The sequence below is a fragment of the Octodon degus genome, unplaced genomic scaffold, assembly GCF_000260255.1.
Source record: "Octodon degus isolate 3935 unplaced genomic scaffold, OctDeg1.0 scaffold00182, whole genome shotgun sequence".
In the NCBI taxonomy this organism is placed as follows: Eukaryota; Metazoa; Chordata; class Mammalia; order Rodentia; family Octodontidae; genus Octodon; species Octodon degus.
The window spans coordinates 3,439,937-3,462,987 of NW_004524758.1; the positions used below are offsets into that span (position 1 = coordinate 3,439,937).

At 46.4% G+C, this 23,051-nt stretch overlaps 2 pseudogenes; both read left to right on the forward strand.

Moving 5' to 3' along the window:
• LOC101589235 overlaps window positions 1–19,406 on the forward strand; it is a 27,355-nt pseudogene extending 7,949 nt beyond the window's left edge.
• Window positions 19,407–20,302: 896 nt separating this feature from the next.
• The window catches only part of LOC101589627, a 23,430-nt pseudogene continuing 20,681 nt past the window's right edge, over window positions 20,303–23,051 (forward strand).

Genomic DNA, 23,051 nt, shown 5'->3' on the forward strand with positions numbered 1-23,051 from the left:
TCTCTCTCTCTCTCTCTCTCTCTCTCTCTCTCTCTCTCTCTCTCTCTGTCTTAGATTATAGGTGATCGTCTTCCCACAGGAGGAGGTTATGGAGAAGAATTCATCCACAGAAAAGGAAGAGACAAAGGCAGAGGAATGTCTCATTTCAAGAAAATTAGAGAGATGTGTAAAATATGGGAAACATTACAAAATTTTATAGAAAAACACCTCTGAATACACAGTGCAGGTGATGAATTTGTTTAGCAACAACACAATGTCACATTTCCACAAATCCTTAAAGGAGACAAAAGCAAGCGTCACTGGATGGGATCCTTACTAAAGCTGCACAAAAACAAAGCGATTCCATTGATCCAATAGACAGCAAGAGTCCTGCTGGTGATAGTGAAAGTCACTCTACACAATAACCCTTCTCTCTCTGCCTCCCTCTCACCAGTCATGAAGGTTTTCAAAAGATAAGTGAAGGTCAATTTTTTTTATTTTTGTATTTGCTTTATTATTTTGATATCACAGCATTATAATTATTTTACATGAATATTCTTAGGTTAGGGAATGAATCATCTGAGTTTCCATTGTATCTTATAAAGAAATTTGCTTTGCTATTCAAAATTCTTTGGATTGCAAGCATGTTTCCAGAATGATTATGCTTGCAAACCAAGGTTTAACTGTATTAGCATGTAATCCAGTCTTAGTCCAATATGACTGGTTGCTCTATAAAAAGGAGAAACTTCAACAGTTTTGCAAGGAGTGTCAGTGAAGATGAGAATTTCACCCCACACCCTAAAAACTGTGGGAAGCCTAGAGCCCTGTGACAGCTCCTCCCTCACCCTCGGGTTGGGGGAGCACGGCCCTGCCCAGCCTTCATTCCAGACTTCTGTCTCCAGACCGGAGGCCATGAGGATCTCTTATTCTGGGGTGCAGAGCTGTTAGAACTTTGCTACAGCACCAGCAGTAACTACCACTGCTGAGTTTGCACAGCCAGGCGAGAACAGCTGAGAGGAGCTGAGAGGAGCTGCTCGGGAGCTCCGGGAGCAGAGTCCGTGCCCCTGCCCCACGGAGAAAGGAGAGCACCCTCGTCGCCTGGCAAAGTGAGGCGGACAGATGGACGCCCAAGCACAGCTGTGTGCGCTGGGCTCCTGACCGAGGGCCAGTCCATCTTCACTGCTCTACCTGGGTGGTGGTCAGAGCCCACATTGCCTGTTTTCAGAGGGTATAAATAGATGAAACCCTGCCCAAGAACCCATAACTGATACACTGCAGACGTGGGATTTGCAGGAAGGCACATCAGCCCCGCCAGGGCTGCCACCCGCTGTCAACACTGACTTCCCGTCAGTGCTCCCGACGCCCCGGGCTGCTTGGGCGGCAGCAGCCCTCAGGTTTCCCTGTTTATGCTGGCTTTCTCCCCAGACTTTCTTCCTGTTTAGCCCACTACTGGTGAGTACTCAGTACCTTGATTCTAACACAAATACACATTTCTCCATTGCAACCTTCGGATCTCTTCTTCCCACATTTGCCACTGATCTGCTGGACACTGGTCACCCCTGGACACTCTGAGACACTGAGCCTCACCTCTGACTGCAGATTAGCTGAGCTATCAGGAGACTGCCAAGTTACAACCCGGCGGAGCCCCAAGCCTGCAACAGAACCAATTTCCAGCAATCTGGTTGATAGAGAAAGCCACTTACAAACCTCTGAAGTGCCGCAGAGAACCGTGGACTGCAGCAGCAGTGACTGAAAGCTTCAGGGGACTGTATTTATTAGACCAAGGATTTAGAAAGAACATTCACAATAGAGGAAGGATAATTAATGTAGCCAGTTCATAACCGTAATCTCAAAGGCAGGTGTCTTTTCATTCTGAGTTGGATTTCAAGCCAATCAAAAGTCAAGACAATAACTTGGTGCTTTCCCATATTATACTAGTTTTTAAATCATTCAACAGATATTTGAACACCTACTAAGTGTTATTTATTATGGCAGCCAAGGTCATTTGGGTCTTGTCCTCTGTGGAGAGGACAGAAAGAGAGATGTGTACAGAGCCTATTTAAGGAAAGATAAGTGGTTCCATGTTAGCACAGGATTATAAAAGATCAAATTAAACACATGGGTAAAAATCGAGCCCTGGACACCTTAGAAGCCATGTTAATTGCTAAAGACTGATTGGCTTGCATGCGGTAATTGTCAAGCCCCTTCATACATGAAATGCCATTCATTTGCACTAAAATACACACGTGTAGTTTGCTTCACAGGAGGAGAATCAACCGTCCAAAAGATCCTGGGTAGAAGATAGAGTTCTGCCTCCTTCCCCACCCCAATCTTTTTCTGCAATTCAGCTGGTACTGCTTATCTCGATGAAAGATAAAAACCTTACTCAAAAAAAAAAATAATAATAATAAAAAGGCTGTTTCCCATCAGCCTCGCAAGGCTGGGCCAGGCCCTGCTGAGCTGCAGGGCGCCTGGCTGTAAGAGCCACGCGGGAAGTGACTTCTTTGATGTTTGCAAAGGTCGGAGCACAGTGCTCCCCCTTGGGAGTGTCATTGGCTGTAGGCACAGGATGTTTCAGCTGCTGGGAGAGCCAATTAAAGCCAATTATAACCCAGCTAACCTCCCATGACACCAAAACTCCTTGTAGAACTTGCAGCTCCTTGCAAAAATAGTGTGCTTCTGAGTTCAGCTCCAGTGTGGACTTCTTCCCGCCCAGGGGTGCCGGGGACTCCATCCCTGCCAACCACAGCCACGCGCTGCAACTTCCCAGGCAGAGTTTTAATTGTGGCACCTAGACCCATGCTTAGGTGCTCTGAGTTGCGAGTCCAGGCAGCGGTATGTTTAAAATATCCCCAGGTTTAGAACCAGAACGAGATGGGAATTCACCCAAAGACTGGGCTGAGCTGCTTGAAAGCCAGCTTGCCTCTCCCTCACCTTTCCTCGTAAGCTCGCACCTGTTGGCACGCACTTGACGTCCTTGTCTTGCTCATTATTCGCTCCGCGTGCGAGCTCTTTGCTGGTGGGAGGTGGCTGGCCGCAGCCCGGGTCCTCCGCTGCGCTCAGCGCGCGCGCCGCGCCGCGGGCTCTTCCAGACACACTCCTAGTAAGTTAGTACATCGCCTGATTTTACTCTTTCGTAACCAGATATATTTCATGTATACTGAGGTAAGAAAGTGAATACTGTAAAATTTTTCACATTTCCCAAGGTAATTTTAAAAATATTTTTAGCCATTAGACAGAAGACTTCTGTTCCACAGCGTCTAAAAATAAGCTGCCACCGCTCAAGCCTGGGCGCGCTTGGTGACGGGCGCGTTCTCCGCTGCTTACCTGGGCGTGTACGTGCGTTTCCCATCCACACACGTCCTTACATTTGCCACCGCTCAGTGTCTTAGGGAAACACACGGATAGATGCACATAAGCTGACAATGTAAGATAAATACAGGAGTATGTAGTTTAGATGTAAATATAACCTTATTTCAAATTGGCATCTGGTAATAGCAGCATCTGTTATACAATTTAAAGTCTTATTTAATCAGTCTATGTAAATAACTGATATTTGCATAGAGCAGGATGTGACTTTCCATTTTTTAAATGTTAGTGTATTATATTGATCCCTTTAATAATAATTAAGACAAATCTTCATCATGTGTCTAGGTGGGCATTTTCAAGCCTAATCTTAACATGGAAAGGAAATTCACTCAACCGCACCACGTCAAATACAAAGAAATAATCATTTCTAGGGGCAAAAAAAAAGGGCTCTTGGTCATGAAGTAATGCCAAACAGTGCCAGAGATAATCAACTGCAGTAAGTTTTGACGATTAGGATTTGATCTGAAGCAGCAGTGCTCTAATTTTCAAAAAATCTTTCCAAAAATCTATGTATATCATATAAAATTAAAGGGAAGAGAAGACACAGGACTGCAAATAATTTTAATAGCAGCTGGGAGTGACTGTTTCGTAAGTGTTGCATACGTGTGCTCTCATTTAATCTGCACTGCCAGCCAGGGAGACTAAAGCTGTGTGTGGACGTGTGGACGAGGAGACTTAGCCTTAAAGAGCCTGAGTGATTTGCCAGGTCATAGAGATTTGACTGGCTGATCCAGAAATTAAACGCAAGTCTATCCATTTGAGTGTGTGCAGCTTTAGCCAGCAAAAGATAGAAAATTATTCATTTACCTTGATTTTAGGGCCCTCAACTGCACCCAAGATCCCAAAGGGATGCCCAGGACATCCACGTCTGTTTCCTAGGACCTGAAGTCTCCTTTCACCTGGGAGGACCATCTTCTGACCAGGAAGTGTTTCTCTGCTCCTCGAAGTGAGCCGCACCAGCTCTCTTTGTTTTGTCTGTTTCTCCATTAGTTGCTCTCATTATCCCAAAATCTATATTTTAACCCTAATTGTCTCCCTGCGGTAATGATTAAGGCACGACTCAGATTTGCATTGCAAACGCCACGAGGCCCTCAGTGGGAGCAGAGAATTCCGCAGTTGGCATCCAACAGCATTTGTTGCTCCACTTCTCTGTTTCCTGGCTCCATTCTGGGCCAAAGCTGTTAACATTTTTTCAAGTTCTGAAAGGTTGGGAGGAGGTAGAATTTAAGATAATGATTTCAAGCCTGTATTGACTCTACCCAGTAGATCAAAATTGAACTTTGTGCTGCTGAAACTATATCCTTGCATAAAAATATAAAACCATGTCTCATTGCCTTACGTACATTTTACTAATGAATATTTACGGGGCCACCCCCAGCCTGTGCCACCTCGTAGGGACTACTCTATTCAGACAATGTTTGTTTGGGAAAATCAGAAGGGGCCTTAGAAAAGGCACGCTACGGCTGCAAGGCACTTGTGTCCCTCCCACGGGAGCAGCAGCACCTCAGGGGAGATCGCCACATCTTGAGTTTTACTGTCTTAAAAGTTTTATTCATTTTAGAAAACGTTACAACCTACCCAGATAAATATACTACCATAAATTCCATTTAACTCTTCTCCGTCTCTGGAATACAGTCATAAATGACAGCAAAAGGCTACAGAAAATCCAATGAGGGAATAAGACTGTCAATACAGTATGTGTGTTTGAAAATAAAATGGTGCAATCAGGTATAATGAGAAGTCTGCATTCAAGTTAATAAAAATTGATCGAAAACCCCCAGCATTTTGGTGTCTTTCTGAGTAATCATATATTTGAATAACAATAAAACTTTCTGGGCCTCTTTCTCTGTTGCCTCTAAGAGTGTGTCAGCCACGCGCTATGACCAGATAGGGGGGCTCTCGGAGGACGAGGGCAGGATCGCCCGCGCAAGGCCCTCGGCTACACGTGAGGCTCCCCAGCAGTGGCGCCTCCACTCACGGGTGGGCTGCTGCCAGCAGGTGCTGTTGCAACTGCAGAGCCTTATGACTAAGAGAAAACGGAAATCCTGCGTTCCGAAAAGCGTGCGCATCAGGCACTAGGTTGTTGCAAATACCGAAATGTACCTAACAAGCGCAGCTACGCTGCTTAAAAAGATGACTTTACATACTCAGGTGGAAAGTAATGTCTGGCCTCCGGAGCCCAATGAAACTATTTTGTTTTCATTGAACTACCATATTTTCATGTTTCTAAAAACCCACTGATTATAAAACATCAATTTAACAGCTTTCCAGGGAGAAAAGGAAAATACAAACATACTGAATGTGTGTGTGTGTGTGTGTGTGACACACATTGATTTTAGAAATCATAAGAATCACTGATCTTGCAAGTAACAAAACATGAGAAACTATATCTTAAAAGTGAAGAAAATAATGCAAAAAAATTACATTTAGTTCAAAGATGTTATAGTTAAATGATTATGTCAGTTTGAGTAACACCCAACTAAATTGGATCAGCATAGTTCTGGGTGTGGCGAGGGCATTTCCTGTAGACAGCCCTCCCCGGGTGTGCGCGGCAGCAGCCGGTAGGCTCACCACCTGAATGGAGTGAAAGGGAAGCATCGAGCAGTGAATTCCGCAGTTGTCATCCAACAGCATTTGTTGCTCCACTTCTCTGTTTCCTGGCTCCATTCTGGGCCAAAGCTGTTAACATTTTTTCAAGTTCTGAAAGGTTGGGAGGAGGTAGAATTTAAGATAATGATTTCAAGCCTGTATTGACTCTACCCAGTAGATCAAAATTGAACTTTGTGCTGCTGAAACTATATCCTTGCATAAAAATATAAAACCACGTCTCATTGCCTTACGTACATTTTACTAATGAATATTTACGGGGCCACCCCCAGCCTGTGCCACCTCATAGGGGCTACTCTATTCAGACAATGTTTGTGTGGGAAAATCAGAAGGGGCCTTAGAAAAGGCACGCTACGGCTGCAAGGCACTTGTGTCCCTCCCACGGGAGCAGCAGCATCTCAGGGGAGATCGCCACATCTTTATTTCCTACTTGTTTCTTACTTCTCTGGAGGCACCTTGTCCACACCTCTGCCTCACATCGCCTCCTGGCATCTGATGCAGACGTCCAGCCTCCTGATAAGGCCTTGTGCAGGACTCTGCCATGCGCTCTGGTCTGCTACCTTTGTCTGCATCCTTCAGTCCACAGAGAGCTGCTTCTCAGACTTCCACACCTGACTCTCGATGCCCATTCGTTATGGTTTGTGTCTAGTTGTCGCCCCAAAGCCTCATGCAGTCATGAGGAAGTTTCTAGAGTGATTAATTCATGATCCATTGCTGAGATTATGGGTGTGAGTGCTGCTAGGATTGTGGGTGTGAGGCTACACTCACCCTGGGGTGCACAGCCTGAATACAACATAAGGAAAAGAGGCTTGCTCTCTGTCACTGCTCCTCCCTTTTTGCTCTCGCTCTTTTGCTGTTTTCTGCCACCATGAACAGCTGCCCTCTGCCGTGTGCCACTCTGCCTTGGCTGGCTGATTATGGACTGAAACTGCCACAAACTGTGAGTTAAGTAAACCTTTCCTTCCCTGATTTTGGGTGTGAGGTATTTGTCCCTGCAATGAGAGGAAAAGTAACCAAGACAGCATGGCAAGCCTACCTTGGATTCCTTAGATTTATGTATCTTGCATTAAATCTGTGTCTCTAGTGAGCATTGAGTGATACAGAGAACACTGCTTTTATGTTTCTCAGTACTAGGGACCAAGCCCAAAGCTACAGAGCTGGCATGGTTTGTGTCTAGACAGTCCCCAAGCCTCATGAAGTCTTTGGCTTGTTCAGAGGTGAATCTAGAGCGTGTGATGCTCAGATTAAGGGATCCTGATTGCTAAATCCGTCCACTGACTGGTTCGGCACCACCCTAATCCCAGGAGTCTAGATACAGCACAAAAGGGACAAAGAGATGCTGTTAAGACCTCCTGTTGCTTTTGTCATCTTCCCCTGCCATAAATAGTTGTCTCTCTACCATGTGCCACCCTGCCTCGGGGCCACTGACTATGCACTGAAACTCTTGCAAATTTCAAGTTAAATAAACCTTTCTTCCTTTAACCTTAGGTATCAGGCATTTTGTCTCAGCAATGAGAAAGGTAACAAAGATACCAGCTCTCTTCTTTTATTTCTTCTTTCTTTTCTTTTTCTTCTTTTTTTGAGCCAAATCTCTCTAAATCACTAAGCTTCCCAGACTATAGTAGAACTTGCTGCCCTTCTACTTCAGGGGTACAGGCTGCTGGGACTGCACTGCACCCAGCTTCATAGAGTAGTTTTATACTTGTGACCTCATTTAACACTTACCAAGCTTTCATAAAGTGGCTCTGATCATTATGCCCATTTACAGATAAGAAGAACCAAGCCCATAAGGTGCATAACTTGCCCAGCACCAGAGCTAATGATCCAGTATTCTTAGGACTTGGTTTCTCCATTCCACATTTATTCCATCACCATTATCTTCTTATGAAATTGTACAAGCTTTCTTCTATATAGAATGCTTTGCTGAACATAAGTAAAGAAAGGTACATTTTAGTTAGGCAAAAATGCACTTTAGTACCTGCCTTTAATCCTAGCCCTCTGGGAAGCTGAGGCTGAAGGATTGCAAATTTGATCCTCACCTGGGTGAGTTAACAATTTAGCAAGACCCTGTCTCAAAATTAAAAAAAAAAAAAAAAAAAAGTTGACGGTATAGTTCAGTGTAGGTGCCCTGAGTTCAATCCCCAGTGCTAAAAAGGGGTGAGGCTTTTAAAGGACTATTGGAATAGAGTCTTCCCAACTGCTCTTGAAATTCTTCAAGCTTGGTTCACATCTTCCCCATACTCATCTATACATCGGTCTCTATTAGCTTAAATGGTTCACATAAGAAAGAGGCAGCTGTCCTGGGAATGCACCGCCTCCCCACCCCGAGACAAGGATCACCGGCTGAAGCTCAGGTGACTCCGAGAGAGGCTGCCGCCTAGCTCATCTCCACACTGAGGGCACCTGCTTCAGTAGATTGCACTTACGAATTGGCTGCACTAACTCCCTTGGCCCTCCAGGAATCTTCTGTCCACGTCCTTGGCCTAATGGCCACACAGTGCCTGTAAGGCTTTCCCTCGCTGCACCTGCAGAACCTAGTGATCAGAGCTGGACAGCAAGTGGCTTTGTCCATCAACTCGATCGCTGGTGGTCACTCCCCTGAGGGAGCACGGCTGTGCCTGTCATGACCCAAAGCCTCTGGGAGCTCGGCGCATCTGGAGCTGGAGGTGCATCTGCTCATGGAGACGTGCTCCTTGTCACACATCAGGCCTAGATGTGGAAAGGATGGCATGATGGATCCCACCTCTAGTACAGTGTGGTGAGCCAACACAGGGCTGCAAGACACAAAAGCAGAGAAGAGGAGCATGCATGTGTCAGCACAGCAGTGCCACACCAGGAGGGAAACAGGCCACCTTCAGGAGAAAAGAGAGTGCTGGGTCCCCTCCCCCCTCCTGCCGCAGGAACCTCTCCAGCCTGGCTGCTTCCTGGCCCAACCCGTACCCTATCCGAGCCTAGGACAAGAATGCTTTGCAGGGCATCCCAGGTCCTGTCTGGGATTCCATGCTGGAAGTGTAGGGATATATGGGACAAGAATGCTTTGCAGGGCATCCCAGGTCCTGTCTGGGATTCCATGCTGGAAGTGTAGGGATATATGGGACAAGAATGCTTTGCAGGGCATCCCAGGTCCTGTCTGGGATTCCATGCTGGAAGTGTAGGGACATATGTAGCCTTTCTCGTTTTGTCCCAATATATATCAACAAATAGTGCTATTTATTGATGCTTCTTAACAAAAGATCTTCCCCAAACTACAAATGCAGTGATAGTCACTTCAAATTTTTGTTTTGCTAGTAGCATTCAAGTTTTGGGGTTTTTTAAAATAATTTTATTGAGAAACAAATAGCAATGAGACAGTTTCAAAAGCAATTACTAGCACAGTTTCAATAATGAATACATTGCATATTGTTGTCTTCTTAGTGGTTATTCATTGTACAAGATGCAAACACAATATCCTGTCCAAACACTGTTACTACAAATCTTTCTGTTCATTGAATAAAGAGAAAGTAGCTGTACATCTATCCTATTTTGAATATACAGATACAAAATGGTCCTTTATTTGTATCCCTTTTTATGTTTAGTTTTGTCAGAGAAGGGTATTCCACTGTCATTTAAATACTGTAGGTACATGAATTCAGCAAAATATTCCAATATAGTCCAGTGGTCAGTAATAGTAGTGGGTTATCCATAGGACTGGCAATGTCAGAAGTTGTTGACTTGAGCTTTTTACAGCTCAGTATATTAATATGGCACTACTTTTTATACTTTGTTTTCTTACTTTTCTGCTGGATGGTTAAGACCAAAATAAAGCAAGACCTATGCAACAAGAAATGTAAATGTTATATCTGACAAGGTCAGTCAAATCCCCTCAGGAGTTATCCTGTAACCCTGTACCACAGTTTGCAGATCCTTTGTCAGCATCAGCCATGTGGACGAGTCACGGCCATTGCTTGGCCAATGTGCTCTCTGTGAAAGCCTGAGAGAATGTTTTCTCTCCATGTGACTCTCCTTAGGCACACTCTATGCATCGATCACTTTCCTCTGTGGCCCCATAATCTCCTTGATCAGAAAATTTGGGACACAACTGAGTTACATGATGTTACAGTACAGGTTCTCTTATGTCCTGAGTCCTCACTGACCTTGAAAGCCTAGGGCCAAAATGTTGGCTGTCCTTGCAGTCCTTCTTTTTCTCTAATTTTTGGTCTGCAAACTTAGGTTGTTAACCCTCCAGAAGAGAAGTTTCTTATTACCTTACATTCAGGTTTTGGACCTCGTGCTCCTACCATATCATTCAGACCTTTCAAAGAGAAACAGAAACCATGACTGACCAGTAGTATGGAAAAGGCAGAGAACAAGTGCAGGGGGCGCTAGAGACACATCAGAAGCCCTCAAGTGTCCCGACCAGCGCCAGTGACCTCCTTCCCTAACAGTGGAATCCTCGAGAAGCCTCTACATGGGCCCAAGAGGGACCAACACAGAAAAGGGAGAGCTATTTAAATGCAGGAGAAATCTTCTTCCAAAGGGGGAAAGGGTTATATGATCAGAACAGAAACCACAGTATGAGAAATCTTATTTTACTTCATTCTTTTCATGTACTTTAGAAGCAGAATACTTACAAACAACTGAGAAAACCGAGCTTCATCATTAAAAACTCATAGTAAGAGGTCATACCTACTTGGAGAAGCTATTATCAAAAAGCTGAATGTAGATTAGCACAGTTGGTATGGAAATATCATGGCAGTCCCTGAAAGACTAACATGTAAACTATCATAAATTCAAAAGTTCCACTTCTATACATATCCCAGGCAAATGAAACCAGCATTCAGGAGATCTGCATTCCTGTACTGATTGCAGCATCATTTACAATAGTTAGATATGGAATTAGCGTGTGTCCCTTGATGGATAAATAAAGAAAATATATTTTTATGTGTTTACATAGGCATACTCATGCATTATGCGCTTGTGCATATATGTGTGTATGCCGTCCCGATTTAACCTAAAATGCCCCACAAGCCTCACGTATCTGGAGAGCAGATCGTGGCGCCGTAGGGCACATTACAAATCATCCGCTGATGAGCTCAGCAGAAGAATGTGCTATTAGATGTCGGGGCCAGGTTGGAAAAGGACAGTCGCTGGGCCCACCCTGGAAGGGCACGTGCTTATCACTGACCTTCCCCTGCCCTCTGCTTCATGACTGCCATGGTACAAGCGCCTTTGCCCTCTGCCAGGCCATTTCTGCCATGGAGTCAGGGTGGCCATGGGCTAAAGCCAGGAGTCAGAAGCCTCTTCTCCTGAAGCTGCAGGGGCCATGGATTTTGTCACTGAGATAGGAATGTGACTAAGTCAGATTCTGGCACCAGAGGATCAGTCAACTGTGGTTTAGAAGCCTTTGGAAATGCTTACCAGAGGACTTTGAAATGGGTAGAGATGCCAGGCAGAGAAGCCCTAGAATGCTGCACAGAGAGCTTGGCCGGATGTTATTAGCCAGACATCCAAAGACCGGAATGCTGATGGAAATGCCGACAGCACAGGCCAGCCTCAGGAAGCTTCCACTGCAAACAAGGACCCTAGTGATGCTGTCAGAGAGTCAGCAACAGGGCTCTGGAAGGTGACTGGACCATGGGAGCATGCCATTCAGTGGGCTATTGTAGCTGAGTAGGCTCTTAGGAGGCGGGGCTGCTTGGAGCAGGACCACTGTGGTACAACCTGGGAAACCGATTCTTGTTCCTGGCTCCTTCCTCCTCACTCTGCTTCCTCTCTCCTGTGGGTAGAAAAACTTTTCCACCCCATTCCCTCTTGCCATTCTGCTTCTGCCTGGAAGCCAGCTGACTGTGAACTAAAACTAAGTCAAAATAAACCTCTCTTCTTTTATATTGTGTGTATTCAGTATTGTTTTAGTTATTTCCTCCTTTCTGGGACAAAATACCAATACCTACAAGTTAAAGGAAAAAAAAGTTATTTTAGCTACGATTTTACAGGTTTCAGTCTATTGTTGGCAAGTTCCAATGCAAAGCAGAAAAGCTATTAAAGAAACAGTCCAGGGCAGGGCAGGCAGGAAACAGGGAGGCCTCTTTCTTTTTGCTCCATCCAGTTGTGAGCCTACTGGGTGCTGCCACACCTAGTGTGGTACTTCCCTCTGCAGTAAATCCATCACCCACACCCAGAAGTAGGTTAAACCAATCAGCAGACTGACACCACATACCCTTGATCCCAGTAACACACACCCTAAATTCAGCCAGCTCCTAAAGTCGCACAATGAGTGCCTGAGACTTGGAGGAGACATCTGGATACAAGCCATAAGGGGTAGTATCTTGTTTTGGTGATGGGAAACTGACCAACAAATATACACACACACACACACACATACACACACGCGCGCGCACGCACGCGAATACCATTCAACCATCAGAAAGCAGGAAATCCTGCCATTTATAACAGCAACATGTTTGCATCCAGAGGATGTTATGCTAAGTCCTTCAGCCAGGGACAGAGACACATACTGTGTCATCTTATGTATGTAATCTAAAACAAGCTGAAGTCATAGAAGCAAAAAGTTAAATGGTGTTTTCCAGCAGGTAGAGTAAGGCAGAAATGAGAGATGCTAGTCAAAGGTACAACTTGCAGTTATTATTTTTTTTAATGAGTTTAGGACAGGGTGTACAGGGTCTCACTATATAGACCGGACTCGTAGTGATTCTCCTGTTTTCAGCCTCCCAAGCGCTGGGATTACAGGCGAGCGCCACCACACTCAGTGTCAATAGCCATCTCAGCGCACCCCCTGGGGGCAGGGCTGGCCCAGCACGCAGGGGATTGAACCCCGGCTGCTGTGCTCTGCCTAAGCAGGTGCTTTAGTCCGTTGTGCTAGCTGGCTGGCCCTGTCAAATCTGCAATTATAAGACTAGCAAGTTTTGAGGATTTAAGGTACAGCATGAGTGATGGAGGATGTGCTAATTTGTGTGTGGCAATCAGTTCAGAATGCATACTAATACAAAAATCATCATTTGTGCAACTTGAATACATATGACTTTGTCAACTAAAAATATTTTTTAATTAAATTTTAAATGTTCCACCTATTAAAAAATCAAAATCAAATACTTATTTTCCCAAAGCCATGCAGAACAGAGCAGATGGCCTCGCCACGATGTGACCCTCAGCCCTGTCCAGAGGCCAAGGAATGCACAAACTACCGGAGCAGCGCACGCTGCCTCAGGAGACTCAGACTGTACTCCTGACGGTTCCCCCTTTTATTGTAGAAAGGGAACAGATGTCCTCCCAGCAATTTTTCTCCAAAGGACTTCAGAAAGTAGCATCTGCTACAGGCTTCAGCCGTCTCTTCCAGACGCTTCTGAAGAAGAGGGAGTTTCCTTCCTTCCCTGGCCACCCCTCCCGACTCTCCACCCACAGCGCTGAGCTTGCCTGGCCTGCTCCACCGAGGAGTGCTAGGACAGATCTGATATACATAAATCAACATATTACTCATTTTCTAGCACTGCCTTTGACAGCTGTTACATGAGCACATTGTTAGAAACTGTCAAGCCATGATACACAGTGCCTTTTACAACATATGTTGACTTTTATCTAATGTAGTTCCAAAATTAGCCCCAGGGAAAGCAAATCCGGGCACCCACCTGGCTCTGTGATCTCAGTTAACCTTTGCTTTGTTCTGAGAAAAGTTAACAGGGTGGGGGTGGAGACCCACTCAGCTAAGGCCCCAGGACCCAGAGAAAGTGTGTCCTGGCCTGGGTAGGTGAGAACCCTTCTCCCCACTGCCTATCCACTGGCTCCAAAAAATAGCCAGCAGCCAGAGAACCCAGGGCCTGCTGACCTGGTTACCCGCTGGGGGCTGGGCCTGGCTGAGCTCTACAGTGATTGTGGAAAACACTGTCCCTGCAGCCTTTGCATTCAACACGAAAGAACTTGAAAGAAAAATCCAAGTGTTGCTTCTAACAGTATGCTTGGTGCTGTTGTATATTTCTCTTTCAGAAAAACACAAAATTTGCAGTCTACACATGGCAAGTGAAGCACACTCTACTGAACTGCCGGACTCAGCAGGTCATTTAGCTAAGCACAATGGCCTGTGAGCGTGGAGGAAGAGGGCCTGGATTCGGGTTCCCGCTCCTGCATTTGCTCACAGTCCACAAAAGCCTTGTAACTCGCAGGACCTCCATTACCCTGTCATGTGATGAGACCAAGAGAAGTGGGTGCAGGGGAGTAACACAAGAGTTATTCTGTTTCTCTCTACTCCAGCACTCTAGCCAGTGCCTAAATTAAGAAATGTTTTAAATATATGAATGCACATATGTGGTATGCTAATAAGACCAAACAAGAAGATGTAAAAACATGTTGAGAATAGAAAATCAATGTCCAGATAAGTTACCTGGTTTTGCTTTCCAAATCTGGATTTGGGAGCCAATTGCTAGCTTAGAACCAGTGAGCCAGAATAAATCTGAGGGGATCTGAAAGTCATGAACTGAAAACACAAAAGATTTATACATATACATTTTAAATATTTAACAGCAATTAATTCATAGATACACCACCTCAAACATGGGAAAACTAAATTTCCAAGAGGATCCTCTGGAGGAAGCTCTGAGCCTGTTCGTGGCCTATAGCTGAGTCCTGTCTGAGCTACGCCGAGTTCTGCCTTCTTCCTTCCCTGCGCCGTGCCTCATGCAGTGTCAGGCAGCCCACAGGAATTCACAGGCCACTCAGCAAGGCACCTGATCTCCAGGAACGCTTTCTGCCTGTCTCTGGAATAGTCCAGAGGGTGCCATAAAGACAGGACACTCCTCAGCCTGGGGACACTGTCAGTCCAAGACCCAGAAGAATGGCAGTGGGAAAAGGACAAGAGGGCAAACGGAGAAATGCAAAGAATATATACTCAGGAAGTGGATGTGAGGATGATTCAAAGAAAAAAGAAACCCAGGAGGTAAAAGTGTCATAGAAAACAAAGCAGAAGATAATCCCAAGAGAGATTGCTTGCTTACTGGCAAAAAATGCCACAAAAATTTCAAATGAGATAAGAACTAAAGACAATTCAGTGAATGGACCAACTAGTGCTTTTATTGAAGCATGAAAAAGTAGGTAGCATTAAGAGTAAAGGATCTCATTTTATGAAAACATCTTTGTTCCCATTTTAAAAGTCCATCCTACCATTTAAATCTGAAAGAGGATGACTTCTAATAAAACACCCATCTGCAAAAAAAAAAAAAAAAAAAAAAAAAAAACCTGTTAGATATAAGGGATGTGGACAATCCAGGCAAATCAAAATCTGCTTCTACTTTACTACAAGATGTCAGCAGTTATGGGCGTTGTGAAATTCCTAGGACACCAGCTCTTACCTCACTTTTTCCCTTCTGATGCCCAGTCATCCCAGACTGAGAACTATCAATTCATGTGAATACTCCCGCACTTTCTATAGATATGCTTGATGTTTAGCTGATTTAAGGGAATGTCCACATCCACGGGAAGACTGAAATGCCCACTTTCTCATCCTTGAGTCTGCTTTCAATGAGACAAATTATATTATTTCACCATAAAATTACAAATATCAAATAAAAGCTTCGTTCACTGTTGATTTAAAAAAAAAAAATGAGGGGGCCAGGGAGATAGCTCAGTTGAATAAGCACTTGCCTGGCAAGTGCAAGGGCCTGAGTTCAATCCCTAGTTCTGCAAAATTAAAATAAAGTAAAAAAAAAAAAAAATGAAGGATCTCACTCCTGGTGGCAGAAGGTAAAAATTATGCATGCTTCAGGAGCTCAGAAGGCAGAAGAAAAGCTCTATGTGGGACAGTGAGGCTAAGGGGTGACTGATTCACAGCCACGAATTGAAGTGGGCCTTGAGTCAGGAAGTCCGGAGGAGCCACAGGCCACTGGGGAGCAGAGCGCCCTGCCAGGCCGGAGGAGCCAGAGGCCACTGGGGAGCAGAGCGCCCTGCCAGGCCGGAGGAGCCAGAGGCCACTGGGGAGCAGAGCGCCCTGCCAGGCCCAAAGTCTGAGCACCACACAGCTGAGTCTGGTCCGTGTGCATCCAGTAACCAGGCAAGAGGCTGTGGAAGGGAGGGCAGGAAAAGCTTTGGGATCAGAGTGAGGAAGAACTCACAGGGGCTTGGGCAGGTCTAAAAGAAGCCGGCCAAGGTGAGGGCGGGGCCCAGCACAGCTTGCAGAGTGCAGAACTGCTGGCTCACAGGCCCAGCACCTAGATAAGAAAAGGGAGCTTGACCTTGGAAACACAAAGGTCACTGAGCCATGAAATCAGCATGTCCAATGTGAAAGAAAGCAGAAGCTATTTGCCCATCTCCTGGGTCACAGAACAGAAGTCCTGGTCCTTGAATCCTGCAGGATGCTGGGCTGCCTTGGATTTGGAGAACAGAGCCTGTGAGTCAGGCAGAGGTGGTTCAAAGACCAAGTCACTGACCTCTGCGCTCCGTGACCTTGTTTGGTTGCTAAACTCCTTTGAACATCAATTTCCTTATCTGTGCAATGGAGAAATCAATAGCTCCTACTCAAAGCATTTCAAGTATATTAAAAGAGGTAGCCTATGTAAATGGGTGACAAAGAATAAGTACTCAGCAAATGCCGCGATGCTATTTTATTATTAAAAAATATGGCTCAATCAGGTCAGAGAGACATCTGCAAACAAAGAGCTTATGAAATAAATGCCTTGAGAAGTGTGAGTCACCGACGAAAGTATGAAAAATTGCTTACCTGCACACATTAATAAATTAAACAATCTAGTAATTGCAAATCAAACAATCTGACAATACTAAGTGATGGGCAGAATTCTGAGACAAGCTCCAAGATTCCTGCCTCCCGGTGTCTGTTCCCCCCCCCCCCTTGCATGTGGACAGAACCTGTGAGGAGAACTTCCGCCCTGTGGTTAGGTCAGCAGAGGAGCTTGTGCTGAGGTCTGACCTCACTGAAGGTGCTGCTGGAGGGAAGGCAAGAGCCAGAGAAAAGACCCCTGCTGATCTGGGGACCACCCATATGAGTCCTGCGGCTGCAAAGACGTGAATTCTCCCAAGTCTCAGCTGGAACCCCACCCCTGAACCATAGTCTTGAGAGATTAGGTTAAGAAACTGGTAACCTGCACCCCAACTCTGGTTCATGCAAATGGTAGATTACAAAAATTAAGCTGTTTTAAGCCACTCAATGTGTGCTGCTTTGTTCAGTTGAAATAGATAACACACTGAGTGCTGGCAAAAATAGAGAATCTGGAAAACCAATGTGGTTTTTACCTTTCTGTCACTGTGACAAAATACCTGAGAAAAATCTGCTTAAAAGAGGAAAGGTTTATTTTGGCTCACAACCTTGACAGTTTCATTCTATGTTTGGTTAACTCCACTGTTTTTAAGCCGATAGGGAGGTAGAGCAACGTGGCCCAAGAGAGTGGCAGAGGCAGCTCCTTGCCTCATGGATCCTGGAAGCAGCCAGAGAGACAGCAGGAGAAGGGCCAAGAGCAAGGCAGATCCTTTGAGCCTCATCCCTGCTGACCTGCTTCCTTCAAGCAGACCTGCCTGCTGCAGGCACTGGCATCACCCCAGTGGTCCACGCATCGATGAAGCCATCCACACACTGATGAGGCCGGCGCCCGCCTGCTCCAGGTGCTTCTCAGTGGCCTGACTCCAAGGACTGCTGCCCTGGGGAGCACCTCCAGCACAAGCCCTCTGGGGGACATTTCAGGCCTAGACCATGACAATCATGCTTGGGGTTTCCTTGGACTCAATGTATTTATTTCATTTTCTATGTATTTATTTTTATTATTATGTACACAGCTCACACTTGTAATGATCTTCCTGTTTTCAGCCTCCTCAACACTGGGATTCCAGGCGTGCACCACCATACCCACCACGCACCACCATACAGGCTCAGTGGCCAGCTCGGCGCATCCAGGAGCGGGGCCAGCACAGCCTGTGGTGCTGGGGATCGAATCCCAGTCCCTGCACTTGCCTAAGCAGGTACTTAATCCACCAAGCTATCTCCCGGCCCTTGGACCCAATTTAGAAAATACTCTGATGTTATGGACCAAAGCTGGCACTGTACATTGTTCAGTCCCTCTTAAGGATGCTTTGGGATGTAGCAGGGATAAATTCCTGCGCAGGTACACAAATACAGTGTCCCTCACAGTGTAGCTTCAATAGTCGGACATTAAGTACAACCGAAGTTATCAGAACAAACAGTGATAAGAATGAACAGATTGGGGGCTGGAAAGATAGCTCGGTGGTCTAAGAACCTGCCCGGCAGGCGTACCCAAGTTCAACCTGCGGTACCGCATGCTGTGCCGGCCCCACACTGCCAGCCACCAGAACCAGACGTGGTGGCACAACTCTGTAATCCCAGCACTGAGGAGACTGAGACAGGAGGATCACTAGGAGTCTGAGAGTCTGAGATGCACAGTGAGACCCTGTACCAAATAAATAAAAGATTATTTTTTAAAAGAATGAACAGATTGAAGTATTTCAAAAAATAGAATAACCAATCAGTAACAAAAAAATGACTGAACTACATTTATAATGAGAATGAATCTCAAAAAATAATATTGAGTATAAAGGAGCAAGATGGGAGGGAACAGCATATACTTTCTGCCTCTGTGGGGTTGGAAAATAGAAAGCAACTGTGGACTGTTCTTATTCGGGGAAGCTTTCTGAAGTGTGAAAATTAGAGGTTTTATTAGAGACGGGGAAATCATTTTCATCATCTCCGGGATAGTGATTATCTGCCCGTGGGGGCGGAAGTGGGGGCACCATCTAGGGTGCTAGCAACTTTTGTTTCACAATTACTCTTTACAAAGGTGTTTGTTTTATAATTTTAAAGATGATACACATATTTGCGTGGATGCCCCTTCACAACGTAAAGGAAGAAACAGAAAGCCTGCACGTAGCAGATCTCGCCCTCTTCCTAAGAAGCCCACTGAGGGGGTCCGGGCACGCAGGCTGAGAACGCCCGCCCCGCGTCGTGCGGGAGCTCCGGGTGGGCGCAGGCCCTCCCCACGCCTGCCGCAGAGCTCCGCTGCCTGGCACCTGGGCGCCCTGCAGCTGCGCGGGGAGGAGGGAGCCGTCAGGGGCAGTCGCTGGCGGCAGACTGAGAAGAAGATTCGCTCCTCCAGGACCCCGGGACACAGCCCAGAGAGGCTGGAGAATGCTAATGCTGCCAGCCAGGGCTCTGGGGCTGCTTACTTATTTTTATTTTTAAGGTCAATTGTTCCAGGCCGGTTCCCTGACTAGAGGGGAGATCAATGGGACAGGGCAAGTGGCTCTGTGCTAAGCCTGAGAGGAACAAAAGGACAAGAAAAAGGCCTCCTTCCCCGATCGTGTCTGAATCCTCTTTTCCAGGGATGCCGAAAGGGCTGAGAATGCCGAAAGCCGGCCGTCGTGGGGTGCAGGCACAGACAGCCTCCGTCATGAAACTGGAGCTCAAAGTCAGACGGCTTCCTGTGGCTCCCTCAGGGCTCCGGCTCTGACGGGAAGCTGCGCGCCCTTCCTCCCACAGTCCCTGTATCCGTTTTCTGTCTCTGGGTCAGGCACCACACCCAGAGGCTTCGAGCAGCGTGGCTCACTGCACACGGCTCCTGCAGCTCCGAAGTCTGGACAGGACCTCGCTGGGATCTCAGTGGGCACCTGCCTGGCTGAAACCCAAGCGTTGATCAAGACTGCCACCGAGGGGCAGGGGAGATGGCTCAGTAGAATAAAGATGGCTCAGTAGAAGAAGCGCTTCCCTGGCAAGCGCAAGGGCCTGAGTTCAATCCCTGGTTCTGGAAAAAAAAAGACTGCCACCAAGCAGAGCCTCCACCTAAGCTCTTGTGACAGTGGCAGACTTCCCACCACGCGTCAGAGGACTGGGGTTCTGGTTTCCTTGCTAATTAGTTATCAAGCATAAGTCACCCACAGTTCTTAGGGGCCACCTACACCCTCCGTCCCCTGTCCCTCTCCATCTTCAAGGTCAGCAACAAATGTCATGGGTGCCTAATATCTTTGTGCTGCAAATGGGGGGGCTGTCCAGAACCCCCACACGCCCAGCAAAAATGAACTTTCTGCTTTTATAGGGTTCAAGTGGGTAGTAGAGCCTCCCTGAGCATTGTCCCCTACCTTATTGTCACTGATTTGGCACCTTACGTACATAAACTCTCTTCACAGCAGAATTTAGCTTGATGTTTTCACTAAAGGGGAGACCATGGGTACCAAGAGGCTGGGGATCGAGGGAGGTGACCTTCAGATCACGCCGACATCAATCATCAAATGTTCACATTGAACTCTTACGGATGCAAGCAAGGCAACGTGCCCGAAGAGACAGGGAGGGTGGGAGTGTCCCACACGAAGGAGACCTTCAGTAACTATTGGGGTTCAGCTATGCGTTAGAATGGCAGTAAGGGCTCCCTTTATCAACTCACCCAACAAACATGTAGGTGCTGTGGCAGTTACATAGACAAGCAAGATGTAGACCCTCCCATGGCGTTTACAGTTTTAAAAGAAGACAACAAAACTATACTATCCACCCATTTAACCAATACTAGTTAGGGTGTCTACCACTTGGTAGGCGCTAGACCCCAAGATGATGTTGAGGAGTCTAACATATCCAAGCTGCAATGCTGTAAGCTGAAGCATAAAATAGGGACAAGTCTATGGAACCTCAGAGTGAAATGACAGCTTCCCAGGGAAGGGAGAGACTTGGGAAAGCAGCACATGTTCCGACACAGTGGGCTGCCCTGAACGCCAGGAGACTTGAAGACCAAAGGAGAATGGCTTATTGGCTCGAAAAACTGATGTAAACAAAATCTCAGAGGTCAGCAGAAACAGAGAAAATTTGCATAATAATATAAAGCTCACTTGGGAAGGTCACAAGTGATAGGAAGGAGCACTGTGGAAGATGAAGCAGGAAGGAGACATGCGCAGATCTGGGGGGTCCTCAAAGGGCGATGAAAGCCTTGCCTCGGGGTGGCCTTCCAGGGGTCCACTCCGGGGAGGCGGGTCTCATAATGCCATTCAATTACTCCTTCAATATTTAATGAAAATCCAGTGTGTACGCCCAGGTACTGTTTACAAAACACAAGTGAAAACCTGGTTTCATGACATTTTCATTCTAGGGGAAGGGACAACGATAAACAAGAAAATTAATAAACAAGTCAATTTGAAATGGTCATAAGTGTTATGCATCAGGAAATAAATCCAGATAGAGTGATGGCAACGGGGGAGGGGACTGTTCCCCAATTGGACATTAAAGAAGGCTGCCCTGAGCTGTGTGCCAGGAGGCGGGGGATCTAGGAGACTTCCAGCAAGGCAGCAGCAAGAGTCCCAGGGTGGACATGCATGGAAGCTAAAACAAGCCGAAAATTATGGGTGCTGCAATGTGGGAGTGAGGAGGCCTCAGAGGAATACGTCGGGGAGTTAGTCTACCAGATGATGGAGGACTCTGGAGACCTCAAGAAGCCATTTGAATTTTATTTTTAATGCAGTGAGATGCTTTTAGAAGTTTCTACTTCAGGCAGAAAGCTGAGATTACTTGATTACTCAGGCTAAGACTGAGAACCCCAAGGAAGTGGGAGAGACTGTGGCTGTCGCCTGAATGAAAGGCAACGTGTATGGGCAGGAGTCAGCATAGGCTCCCAGCAGAGAGCCCAAGCCCACTAATGGATTAAGCGAGGGCGCAAGAGAGGAAGAGACCAAAGTCAGAGAAAATGAACCCATGGGAGGGGACCAAGGGAGAACTACTGCTGCCAGCAGGATGAGGCAGGGGAAGCGGCAGCCGGGCTGAGCCTGGCCACACACAGGCTGGGCAGGACAGGGCGCTCCCACCCAGAGGACACGGTACTAAAGAGGGATTTCCTGCAAGGTCCAAGAAGGAACCAGGGGGCTCTGGCTGTTCTAGCCTGGATCAGAGGGGTGACATGGCAGGGACAGGAAAGTCAAGACCCACACGCAAGACTTAGCAGTTGTGGACAGTAGGCCTTAGGAGGGACGGGCTCCCTTTGCATAACAAAAGAAGAGCCATCAGAGGACTTTGCAAGCTGCATGAAGATGCCCAAGCAAGAACCTGCTGGCTGCAAGGTAATCTCCCAAATCTAGCCCCCTGCATCCTCGGAGTCTCCAACATCAACCACTGCCGGATTGCAGGCTCTGAATGCTAAAATGTGCATGCATAGTATCCAGATCATTTTTTAAAAAAAATTTTAAATATTATTTATTTGTTTATTTATTTGGTACAGGGTCTCACTATGCAGCTCGGACTCATAGTGATCCTCCTATCTCAGCCTCCCAGCACTGGAATTACAGGCGTGTGCCACCATGCCCGGTTTTGGTGGCTGGCACACCACACCCAGCATTGCCTCATCTTGTAAGCATGAGCTTTTTCGAGTTCAGGTAAATAGGACCAAGGGTCCATGTAGTTGTCCAGAGAATGAATAGCATCAGACATTCTTCACTAGCACTAGTGGCATAAGTAGTGGGTACCATTGAGGCCACATGACTCAGTGACCCATGTCAGCTCCAGACTATGCCTGGCCTTTTGCCCGGCCCCTGATTCCCTGGTGTCGTCAATGCCTCCCATTAGGTTCATCCAGAGTAGAGCTCCTGAGTTCACTACTCAACTGCTCACCAGTCCTCTGGTCTCTATGTGATGCTAACCCTACAACACACATGTGCACATGTGCATATACACACATGCACTTACACATGCACACACATACATGCACACAGTTTTGATAGCCTTTGAACATCTTGGAATAAAGAACGCTAAAACAAGGCACTCATTCCCATCCAATTCCTTTAAAATTGGCCTGATTTCCTTTTTTCAGCACTTTCTATTTTCACTGTAACCATGACATGTTGTTAATTCCCTGTGAGCTCTTGTGATGTTGATTTATATTTGTATGTATTCTCAGTTTTTGGAAATATACAGAATGTGAAGGTGTATTATCTATGAGTCTGTTTTCTGTTACTCTAAGAAAATATCTGAGGCAGGCTACCTTAATAAGAAGAGAGGACATGCACCTTTGGAGGGTGCACCAACCAGAACCCATGAGATCCAGGACAGGCCCGCCCAGGCACATGGGAACATACATGTCTTTGGCTGATAGTCTGACTGGAACCCTTGTGATTCAGCACAGCTGGTC